Below are 12067 nucleotides of genomic sequence, written 5' to 3' on the forward strand. Positions count from 1 at the left end.
AATAAAAAATACAGCAGCATTTGAGGATACACAGTAAACTTGTAATCAGTGCCAAGACACTTTCAGTGATTTACCCACGGTTTAATCATAAGCAGTTTCCAATCCAACATCAGTAATATTATAAAAACATGTGAATCCTCCAGACATGAAGAGGGTAATGTGCACAGTACACACACGCGTGGCTCCACTTATACAGGGCATAGCGTCTCACACACACACATCTGAGATGTGCATTCCCAGAGACCGATACTGTTGTGGCATTTAGGACTCTGGGGAGATGTGTTTATTTCTGGGGCATATAAGCTCTGTGTTCAATGTTAAATTGCATTTCTTTGCATCCGGTGCAAACTGAAGTGTTTGAGTATTTGATTTTATAATGTTCTCCCAGATGTTTATGGATTTCAGACTGTTATAGTAAGATTATTAACATTGTCAAGAACAGCTCTAACCTCTTCTGGTCCATCTACCTGAGTCTAGCTTACTATACTGCATGTTTACACACACAGCTGATGAGAAGACTGCAGTGTTTTAGTGAATACTGCCCTCTTGTGGTGTAAAGATGTAAATATGAGATTTTGGTGAATACTGCCCTCGTGTGGTGTAAATATGTAAATATGAGTACACTGTTAATTCAAACATCATCTCTTGTGCTTTAGCTAGAAATCAAAGCAAATTGGTTTAGATTTAGTTTCCAAAGCAGATCCAGTGATCCAGGGCTTATAATACAGTAAGTGAAGTCAAGTCTCCTTTATTTATACAGCTCTTTATACAATACAGATTGTTTCAAAGCAGCAGATTGTTTCCGAGAATGGAGGTGACAAAATGGAGGAAAAAACCATGGGAGAAACCAGGCTCCCAGTATTTAGTGGATTGGGATTATAATTTTTTGTATATGAATATTTAGATACATTTTCCTTCTAGTTGCTTTAGTTACTGTCGTTAATGAGCACAGCAAGATTCAACAAAATATAGATATACGTGTATGAACACTTATTTTCTTCAAAGGTCATTCTGCAATATATGGCAGCTCCACAATGATGGACCTGTGGATCAAGATGATTACTGATCTTCAGCCGGTTCGGGTGATTAGGAGGGTAAGCTGGGAACGCAAGGCGTTAGCTAAAAGACGTAGCATAGCCGTTGGCAGAAAGGGGGAACAGTTGGGGTGTTCATGGGACTTGGCTCTATGAAAACTGAAGGGAAAAAACAGAGATGGGTAAAATTGTCATGAAATAAATTAATGAAACGAATGTAATTGAAGAGATGGCCTTGAAATTCCTGACTGTGTTTTGCTAACATGGCGAACTCTGCTTTTTATATTATATCAGAGCAATGAAGTCGTGGGAGTAACTACATGGAGATGGCGGGAGGGCCTGAAGAGAAGCCTTGCTCTTTTGGAGGAATGTGGCGTTACTGTGGATAGTAAAAGGCTCTGGAGAAAACCGTGATGTCACTGTCCAGCTCAGTTCAGTTCTCATATAATAGTGTCACTGCAGGCGGATCAATATTACTATTGAATATTAAATTAAATGTTAAATTTAATGTCCAAATGTAAACAGAGCAGAGCAGCGTCATTATATGTTCGGTTGACTATTTATTTTTGATAATGAACAGGCTGCGATGTCACGAGTGCAATTCTGGAATATGTTGTTTGTTTGTTTGTTTGTGTGTGTGTGTGTGTGTGTGTGAGGCGCAGGCGTAATCGAACAGGGGAAACATAAACATACTCTGTCATTTTGTTCATACAGGACATCATTCGAAACTGCCGTCTCCTTTCCTTCAGCTTGTTTGTGGAGCGCCGCGCCTCACACTCAGCAGCATACCGTCACACAGTTGTTTTCTTTAATTTCACTAATCTGTTAATTATTTAAATAGCCATATTTCGAGTCTTTCTTTTATATAGGCCTATAGACTATGATTTTATGAAAACAATTTTTTTTTTTTTTTTTTTAAATGTAAGTCCATTTTCCTTAAATTATCCTGGCAACCCTTTTTTAAGAGTGTGTCGCGACCCAGGGTTTGAAAACCGCTGGTCTAGGTGGACGCAGAGCAGGATAAAGAAACTCAGAAGGACCAGGTTGCGCCAGGCAGGATGACACAGGTAGTTGCTGTCAGAAAGTGACACTGGAAACGACGAGCACTGACTCCACCTGGCAGAAACAGCAGCACAGAAGAGCAGGCTTGGCACAGGGTAACAGGTTATATCTCTCGGGCAAGAATGAACAAACAATAAACCAACAAGGGGGAAGAAGAACACGAGATCTAAATAGCAAGAAGATCAAGGCAATGGGGGAACAGGTGGGATGGGGCGAACGCTGATAGAGATAGGCTCAGTTGTTCGAGAGGAATCAAACTTGACTCCTGACAGCACCCCCTCCCCGACGGCTGGAGGAAGTCTTCGATAAGCGAGCGGTCCAGCACATCCCTTCCCGGTACCCAGCTTCTCTCCTCCGGGCCGTATCCCTCCTAATTAACAAGATCCTGATGGCCCTTGGCTTGCTTAGTTGGGGACATTTAATATTCAACAATATTTTTGATCTGCCTTACTTCAGGTGGACGATGACGCCATTTTCTTCTAAACACATTGGTTGTTTTTACTTTGTTGTTTTATTTTCATGTTATCACTGTGAAGCGTATGAGGCAGGGTTAGGGTTGTGTTGTATATTATGTTTTGTCATAAATATACATGCAGCAGTGAAGATAATCAATGTATGCATTACCTGAACCACATTTGTGTGGCTAATAATATGTTTAATGTTTTAAATGTTTTTTTTTATTTTTAAATGAAAACAAAAAGAGGCAGAGTGGTGTTTTATTGTTTTCCTTATGTCAGTGATTTACCAAATTGTTGTAAGGAAATATCAGCTATATGCAAATGACATTGAATTGTTCAAAAATGTTCTCAGTGTGTTTTTCAATTGACCGATCATGATTTAAAATTTGAAGGTGTTATTTTAGATTCTCAATTGAAATGTAATGTGCATGTTAAGAGGCTGTCTAGAACAATCAGAACAAACCGTAATTATTTTTATATGATTTGACCGTATATATCCCTAAAAGCAGCTAATTTACACTGTACATGCATGCAATGGTGAGGTTTCTCAACTGACTATGAAACCAGTTAGATCTCTATATAAACAAACACTAAAAAGTTTGGACAAGAAACCAGTTAGATGGCATCATTGTAATACTTTTCTTTTTAAATAGTTTGCTTGGTTGTGAAAATTTTATAAATTTGTCTCTCATTAAAATGTTTTTTTTTTTTAAATGTGTAAATAATCTTTCTCTAGATATCATATGCCATATCAGTTGAACTGAAAATGCAAACAGAGTTAACCACTTTTTAGATTTCTTTGACAAAATTCAAAACAAAAGTCTCAGCTGTCTCAGTTTTCTTTAATTATTATTATTATTATTATTATTATTTTTTTTTTTTTTTTTTTTTTTGCTTTGTTTTTTGTGTGATTATTGTTTTATACTTGTTTAAAAAAAGCCTAACCAGGGACTGGGTCTGCAAAATAGCCTTTTGACTAGAAGCCTGTATGTGGAGCATTGGCTGCTTGAAATTGTAGCAATGTTTCTGTTTTGTCCCTGTTAAATAAACTTATAAATATCTAAATATAACATATAATACATGCATAAAACATGTTAATTCATGCAAGCAACATTCTAAAATCTATCTATCTATCATCTATCCCTCTGTCTGGGCTCAGGTCAGGAAGCAGACAGATTGGCTAAACCGACCGTCTGCTAGCTGTCTCGCGTCACCAAGGTCAGATAAATCCCTTCACATAGAGCCTCTTTCAGCTAGATATCATCATATAGAGACTGTGTCTGTTCCCCAAACTAGGAAATACAAAAAAACTCCCAAACCCATTTAAGGGAAAAAATTTAATTGATGTTAAACAAATAAAAAAAATCTTTCAATCCCTTTCTTCAAAAGCACTTATTGTTAATGATATGATTTCAGATAATAACCTAGATGTGCTGTGTTTGAGTCCACCCCCAAAGATCCCACCAGACGCTAACGCTAATGCAGCACTCGGCTACATGTTAACAGCTATAAACAAGCAACAGAACTCTTATCCTGATGGGGTGATTATTAACCTCATGTGTCTGGAGGCTAAGCGTGTCCACCTTAGTGGTCCAGAAGCGCCATCGTTGGCTCAGCCTGGTTGAGATGGCGGATGCGGACAAGGTTCAGTTCCTGTTCTCCCTCATTTCCCAGACTGGGTTGTTCGGCGACGCGGTGGACATTGCTAGACCGACTGCACACGCTGCGACACTCGTGCCCCTGAGGGCGAGGTCAGTAGCAGTGCGGAGCTCACTCATGAGCACACGGTCTAGACTACCCTAGTGCATGTCCATGAGTGTCTTGGCATGGTAGACCTGCAACAACACCATGGCATGCAAAGAGGAAGCGGCTTGTCCGCAAGCTTTGTAAGCTCTGACTCATTCCTGACGCGAGCTCACAGGCCTGCGAGGGGAGACAAGGATCCCCTGTCCAAGATGCAGCGGCCGATGGACACAGGTGTGTCGCAACAGACCGCTCCACTGGAGGGATAGCCTCATAGCCCTTCACCGCTCCTCCGTCAAGGGTAGGAGGGGGGAAGAGCCACTCGTTTTCGGCAGTAAAAGGTGCCGTCCACGACCTAGTAAGCTCTCCATGCACTTCGGGAAAGAAGGGCACTGGGGCGGCATTTTTATTAGGCTACACATTAAAGCAGCAGTAATACTAATAAAAAAAAAACATAATATAGAATAGAACAACACTGACAGTGGACATATTTTTCTGCAGATTAACTTTTTTTTTTTTTTTTTTTGCTTATAATACAGACACACTTTTACTTAGGTAAGTTGTAGCCTACTTCTAGTAGAGTTTTCAAAAAACAGTGTCGGAATACTTCCACCAGTGCTTAATACATTTTTATTTAACTGCAATGTGATTGATTATCAGCAAAGTCGATGCTAGGAGGGTAGCATCATGCTGAGGCTAATATATAAATCTCAGGCTTATTGTTAAAAATAAATGTTATGTACATACCGTTAGTCTCGCTTGTATCCTCCGTCTGCACATATAACGGCAAGCCGCACGAACACGTTGGATCCGCCGTTATTGGATGCCGATGTAGGTCCGCAAAGCCATGAACATCAATAGCAATGCAACGTCCTCCATTGTTGATGGTGTGTTTGGCGCTGCCTCACTAGCATTGCTGGGGAAGATTAGACTGTGTAAACCCAGCCTGATCGGCTGGCGATTTGATTTTGCGCTGCAGCTCAGGCTGGAAACCTGTGCATATTTCTCTGCTGCTTCCTTTACAAATTTGCGGGAACCAAACACAAACTGGCTTATCTACCTGTCCAATTCCAGAGCCGTTACGGCTCTGTCCAATTCCTTTTAACCTCTCGACGATGCTCAATGGCTTCTTTTAAGCAAACAAATCGCTCAAGTGGGTGTAAATACCACTAACTTTGTGTACCACTAATGTTTTTTTTTTTTTTTCATAACCTGCAAAAATCGCTCGATTCCATCGCTGCTTTTGCAAACCGCTGATCAACACGTTTGGTTACACATTTCCTGCCTGGAGTTCTCTTACGAGAGTTCTCTCGTACTGCGTTTGAAAAATGCTACGGGAAAAGTCTCTTTTCACGAAACACTGAAGCAAAAATTATCCTTTAATTTTCATATATGTAAAACGCGTTGCGGCAGCAGCAGACAGCTGAAGCAAGACGGCTTGTCTGCAACTGCATAAGCCTATCGAGCGCAGGCTGATGCAACATCAGACCAATGAGGGCGCTTCGCGCCCTCCTCGCCACTTCCCGCCGAGACGGGCGTGGCTTACCTCTATAAAAGGAGCTCGAGAAGGCTGATTCACTTGATTTTAATCTCTTCAGCGAAGCGCACGCATCGCTGGATCACGAGGAAGCACGTGTCGTCTAATGCAAGCACTTCAGCGGGACGAGCCCTTGAAGCCGCTGGCCAACGCCGCCTTCTACCGCCGTACCTGCTGCGCTTTCCGACGCCATATCCTTTACATTCTTGTTCTTGTGTTTGTGTGTGTGTGTGTGTTCGCTTTGCAACACACACCCCTAAAAGAGCTGCGTCTTTTTCAAGATGCCTTCTCATGCAGCGCTCGCGCTCGCTGACGGCGAACGCCTTCTCTCCGAGCCAATTGCCTATGGTGACTCTGAGGACTCACCGGGCATCCTTCCGAGGCTGCCCTTCCTGGAAGCGGATGGCGGGATTAGTTTTTCTTTACGTTACAAGAAAAGCTACCCTGCCTCTGCACGCGTCATTCACCGGCGAAGGAGAAAAGAGTGTTCTTAGTCCCACCGTTGGTCGGTCTGACCTCTTTTCTCTCACATTTCTCAGTTCCCTGTTCGGCGACTGGAAATATTATTGCAGCAAGTGAGTCTGTTAAGCCTGTTTTATACTTCTGCGTCGAACTGCCGCCGTAGCTACGTCGTAGGCTGTGTGTAGCGCGCGTACCCTACGGCGTACCCTGACGTGCACCTCTCCAAAAATGTAACAACGCGTCAATTCTACGCGGACACATGCGCGGTGATTGGTCTGCCAGAACCCCTCCCTCGGGGTTTCACATGCTCCCTAGGTGCGCGTCAACGCGGACAACGACACAGAAGTATAAATTAAAACCAACACGTTGCCTACGGCGTATAGGCTCCGGCGTAGGTCCGACGCAGAAGTATAATGAGGCCTTTACACGCTTGCCTGCCAGCAAACGCCGAAGAATACATGTTGACGCCGCTTTCAAATCCTGTATCCCTGTAACTGTGCCCGCTCTCCCGCGCCCACACTTACTCACGGTATTTCTGGTGTCCCGGCCACGGCCGATGGTGCTATAAATGTAGTGTCGATCCCCACTTCTCAGTGCCCATCCCTACACACAAGCACAGCCCTGCACTTAGGGCTCGCGCAAATAAAATCGACTCAGGTCGATTGCGCTCCCCACATAGTAAAAGTGCCCACTACTCAGTGCCCACGAACACTATGTCTATCAGATAACAGGCTCTCTGTAAAAACGAGACCTATGAGCGCGCGCGCTGCTTACACAGGCAGCGCGCCCAAAGCAGTAAATGTGTCCGCTCCCAGCCCACATCTACTCGCACACATGGACCACGGGACTCGCGCAGCCCTCCCTCACTCAGCCAAGCACTGTTGTAAGGTCGAGGACGAGCGCTCCGCCCGCTGTATTAAGCGCGCCCCCCGCCTCAAATGCCGCAGGCATAACGCCCACGTTTGTGAGCCCCGTAGCACCTCTGTCGCACGGCGAACAGAGCGCGCTCTGTATCCGGCCCTTAGCCAACCATGCAGATGCATGGGCAGCGCTTCCAGGGGTTTCGGACTGGGTCTTAGGCATTATAAAGAGAGGCTTCTCGCTACAGTTTTTTCGACGCCCTCCGCGCTTCACAGCGCACGTCGAAACTTCGGTACCGCTGAAAGTAGCACACCTACTTCGCGCCGAAATATCAAAACTGATAAGCAAAGGGGCGATAGAGCTTATTCCCCGAGATCAAAGCGAACAGGGGATATACAGCAGATACTTTCTAGTCCCCAAAAAGGACGGCGGTATCAGACCCATTCTGGATCTAAGACGACTGAACAGAGTGTTAGTGAAACGCCGTTTCAAAATGCTCACGACCAGCAAAATTCTCGCGCATGTTCGCCGGGAAGACTGGTTCATGTCGATAGATCTGAAGGACGCGTATTTTCAAATACAGATAGCGTCACATCACAGGCGATTCTTGAGATTCGCCTTCGAGGGTCAGACATACCAGTATACAGTCCTGCCTTTCGGCTTGTCCCTGGCACCTCGTACATTTACGAAATGCATGGACGCATGCATGGACGAGTGCTGAACTATTTGGACGACTGGTTGATCCTAGCCCAATCACGATCTCAGCTCATAGAGCACAGAGCCATTTTACTCGATCACCTCGAGAATCTTGGTATCACGGTCAATTGGGCGAAGAGTTCACTGAACCCCAGTCAAACGATTCCGTTTCTGGGTATAGTTCTGGACTCACAGTCCATGACAGCGCGGCTGTCGCCACAGCGCGTGCTGAACATTCAGCGCGCGGCGAAGTCTTTCCGCCGCGGCGCTTTCACCCCGCTCAGAAAATTTCAAAGGATGCTGGGTCTCATGGCCTCAGCATCGTCAGTTCTCCGGCTGGGCTTGCTCCACATGCGCCCGCTGCAGTTCTGGTTGAAAGCGCGGGTTCCGCGCAGAGCGTGGGTGTCCGGTCATTTATGCCTCAAGGTCGATCAGGACTGTGTCACAGCCCTGGTGCCTTGGATGGCGAACGGCTGGTACCAATCAGGTGTAAGCCTGGGGACTTCCTCGAGGGTGAGGATGGTGTCTACGGACGCATCCACCTCGGGATGGGGAGCGCTGCTCGAGGGCAGACCGTTCTTCGGCCTATGGTTGGAACGAGAAAAGCTCCAACACATAAACTGCCTAGAAATGCTGGCAGTGCACAACGCACTGACGCGTTTTTGTCCCCACATCAAGGACCAACATGTCATAGTCCGTTCGGACAACATGGCAGTGGTGTCCTACATAAATCGCCAGGGCGGTCTGAATTCCATATCCCTGTACAGGCTGGCGAAACGTCTCCTACTATGGGCTCAGCACAACCTACGCTCGCTGAGAGCACTACATGTGCCCGGGCTGCTGAATGTGGGCCCGGACAGACTGTCCAGGAACAACGTTCCTACGGGCGAATGGTCTCTACACCCACAAACAGTCCGGCTGTTGTGGGAGAGATTCGGCAAAGCGGAGGTGGACCTATTCGCGTCCCACGAAAACGCTCACTGCCCCGCATTCTTTTCAAAGACCGACAGCGCGCTGTCCCAAAGGTGGCCACGCTGCTCGCTATACGCTTTTCCCCTCGTCTCCCTCCTGCCTCAGGTGTTGGAACGGGTCAGGAAAACAAAATGCCCAGTGCTGCTTGTAGCACCGTTCTGGAAGAACCAGGCATGGTTCCCAGTTCTGATGCAGTTAGCAGACATCGCTCCATGGCCAGTGCCGCTGAGGAGAGATCTCCTCTCGCAGGCCAGGGGCTCGATCTGGCACCCACACACGGAACTGTGGTCCCTTCATGTGTGGGCGCTCAACGGATACCCGTTGGTCTCGCAGAGGGAGTCATGAATACCATCACGGAGGCTAGAGCACCGTCGACCAGGCGGCTCTACGCTTCAAAGTGGTCGGTTTTCTCCGGCTGGTGTACAGCTCGGAGCCTTTCACCCCTCGAATGTGAGGTAACGGAGGTTCTCTCCTTCCTACAAGAGCTGTTGGATAAGGGCAGATCCCCTTCCACGCTCAAAGTGTATGTGGCGGCTATTTCAGCGTTCTCCGGTTCAACGCTGGGTCAGTCACTGGGAAGGAATGATTTAGTCATCCGCTTCCTCAGGGGAGCTAGGAGACTGAATCCACCCAGACCTCCGTCAGTCCCTATGTGGGACCTTTCTACGGTCCTGGCGGCCATGAAAGGTGCTCCTTTCGAGCCTATCCAGTCAATCAGCCTCAAACATTTGTCTTTCAAAACAGTGTTTTTGATGGCTCTCGCTTCAGTGAAGCGCATAGGCGATCTGCACGCGCTCTCCGTGAGCCCGACGTGCTTGGAGTTTGGTCCTAATGACTCTAAAGTCATACTCAAACCTAAGCACGGCTATGTGCCGAAATCCCTCAACACGCCTTTTCGGGCTCAGGTTATTTCCCTGGCTGCCCTGCCGGCGTCGAGTGAGGAAGGGGACTCGAGTTTTCTTTGCCCTGTTAGGGCTTTAAGAACTTATATGTCCCGCTCTGCTGCCTTCAGACAGACAGAGCAGCTCTTTGTCTCGTTCAGCGGACGTTCCAAAGGAACGGCTGTTTCGAAACAAAGTCTATCCAGATGGATAGTTGACGCCATAGCGCTGGCTTATACTGCCAAGGGCATTCAATGTCCGTTGGGAGTCAGAGCGCACTCTACGAGAGGCGTTGCCTCCTCGTGGGCTTGGTCCAGCGGGATTTCCTTACAGGATATATGTACGGCGGCAGGCTGGGCCTCTCCGTCTACATTTATCAGGTTTTATAACCTAGAGGTTCCCGCCTTACAGGCTTACAGGCTAAGCTTTTGTCGGTGTAATCTATTTACAGGCGCAATGCGCTACCGACTATACTGGGCAGAACTGTGTAAGACCCACGTTTTCCCACATTAGTGCAGGCTCCCTACCCTGGCTATGTGATGTCATATTCGCGTCTGTGGACATGTCTATATAAGGACGGAGGGAACCCCTCCTGTCTTAGACTCTCCCTGTGGGGTCATGTTAAGCCCGCGGACGCTACAGTATAGGGAATTAAGGCCCCCCCCTTATTCCCTGACTCTGTGTGAGTCGATCTGGTGATTATGCACTGTATGCCTGAAATAGCTTCCGGTGATCAGTGTTTCTATCCCAGCACGCACGGCGTTTTGCAAGGGGTTCCCGTAGCGTTTTTCAAACGCAGTACGAGAGAACTCTCGTAAGAGAACGTACTAACGTAACCTCGGTTCTCTCTAGAAGAGGGAACGAGTACTGCGTTCCCTTGCCGTGCGTTTGGTTCACTCTGGTTCGCTTCGGCGATCAAAATCAAGTGAATCAGCCTTCTCGAGCTCCTTTTATAGAGGTAAGCCACGCCCGTCTCGGCGGGAAGTGGCGAGGAGGGCGCGAAGCGCCCTCATTGGTCTGATGTTGCATCAGCCTGCGCTCGATAGGCTTATGCAGTTGCCGCAGAGCAGCCAATGAGCGGACAAGCCGTCTTGCTTCAGCTGTCTGCTGCTGCCGCAACGCGTTTTACATATATGAAAATTAAAGGATAATTTTTGCTTCAGTGTTTCGTGAAAAGAGACTTTTCCCGTAGCGTTTTTCAAACGCAGTACTCGTTCCCTCTTCTAGAGAGAACCGAGGTTACGTTAGTAACCGAGTACGTTTTCGCGTCTAACTATCCTATTGCGTACAGAGTCATTTGAACTATGCCCGTTGATCACGCCTCTTGTGCAGTAGAAAATACAGAGCAGACTCCCCAGACCAATGTTCAATCTTAAAAGATTGAGCTTGGTCTGGATATAGCCAGACTAGGGAAAGATGAGAGGCATACAGTGACGTAAGACCTGGCTCTGTGCTGGCTCTAGTCTGTGGAAAGGCAAACCGGTTCTTAGAAGGCTTGTCAGTCGAACCAACTCCGAACCGGCAGTAGCTCTAGTGCTGAACTAGCACCCGGTTCTTGCTGGTGGAAACAGATTGTGAGACTGGGCACGCACATTTCCTCATCCCTGACCATTAGCACTGAAGCACCACAAGTATGTGTGCTGAGCCCCCTCCTTTACTCCCTCTACAAACCTGTGTCGTTAAGCTGTGTGTCATGTTGTGAAGTCGTGTTCACGAAATAGTCTGGTCTGAGAATTTCAAGTCATCTAAAACTAATAATAATCGGTTTCCAACCGATTTACTAGGTGTTTTGCTAACAGGTCCTTTTGGAGACTGATGCGCCATTGTTGTTGTAAACTTTACAACAAACAAACTTTGGTTGCTTGTCAGTCAGACGGCCTCTTGGGCGGTCCTTGGCCAGTAAACGCTGCTACTGGGCTTTTTCGACTTCATGCAGCTCTGCACAGACCAATCGGCTGCTGACTTGAAGCAGTGCATGCCAGTTAGAAATTTTGTCCGACTTGACTGTGACGTATGCCATCAAAGTACCGCGAGAGCGATTCGAGAGCAGCCGCAGGACTCACCATTATTTTGAACCATTATTTTTACAGGAAAATGCAACAAATAATATCGTTTACATGTAGCACGTCAATTCTGTGTGGTATGTAAGACTCTCTCTCTCTCCTCTCTCTCCGTCTTTGAGTGCGTGAGAAACACTGAGCATTCTCAGGCTAGTGTTTAACTGTGCATCAAATACACTGTGTATTCATTGAGATGAACTGAAATAGTGCGCTTAACGGATTGCTTTACGGAGAGTGAAACTCTCATGTGCTTAGTCAGTTTTTGGTGAGTGAACATATATCTGTGTGTCCCAGTTTCAGA

This window comes from Squalius cephalus, assembly GCF_949319135.1.
Source record: "Squalius cephalus genome assembly, chromosome: 1".
Taxonomy (NCBI): Eukaryota; Metazoa; Chordata; class Actinopteri; order Cypriniformes; family Leuciscidae; genus Squalius; species Squalius cephalus.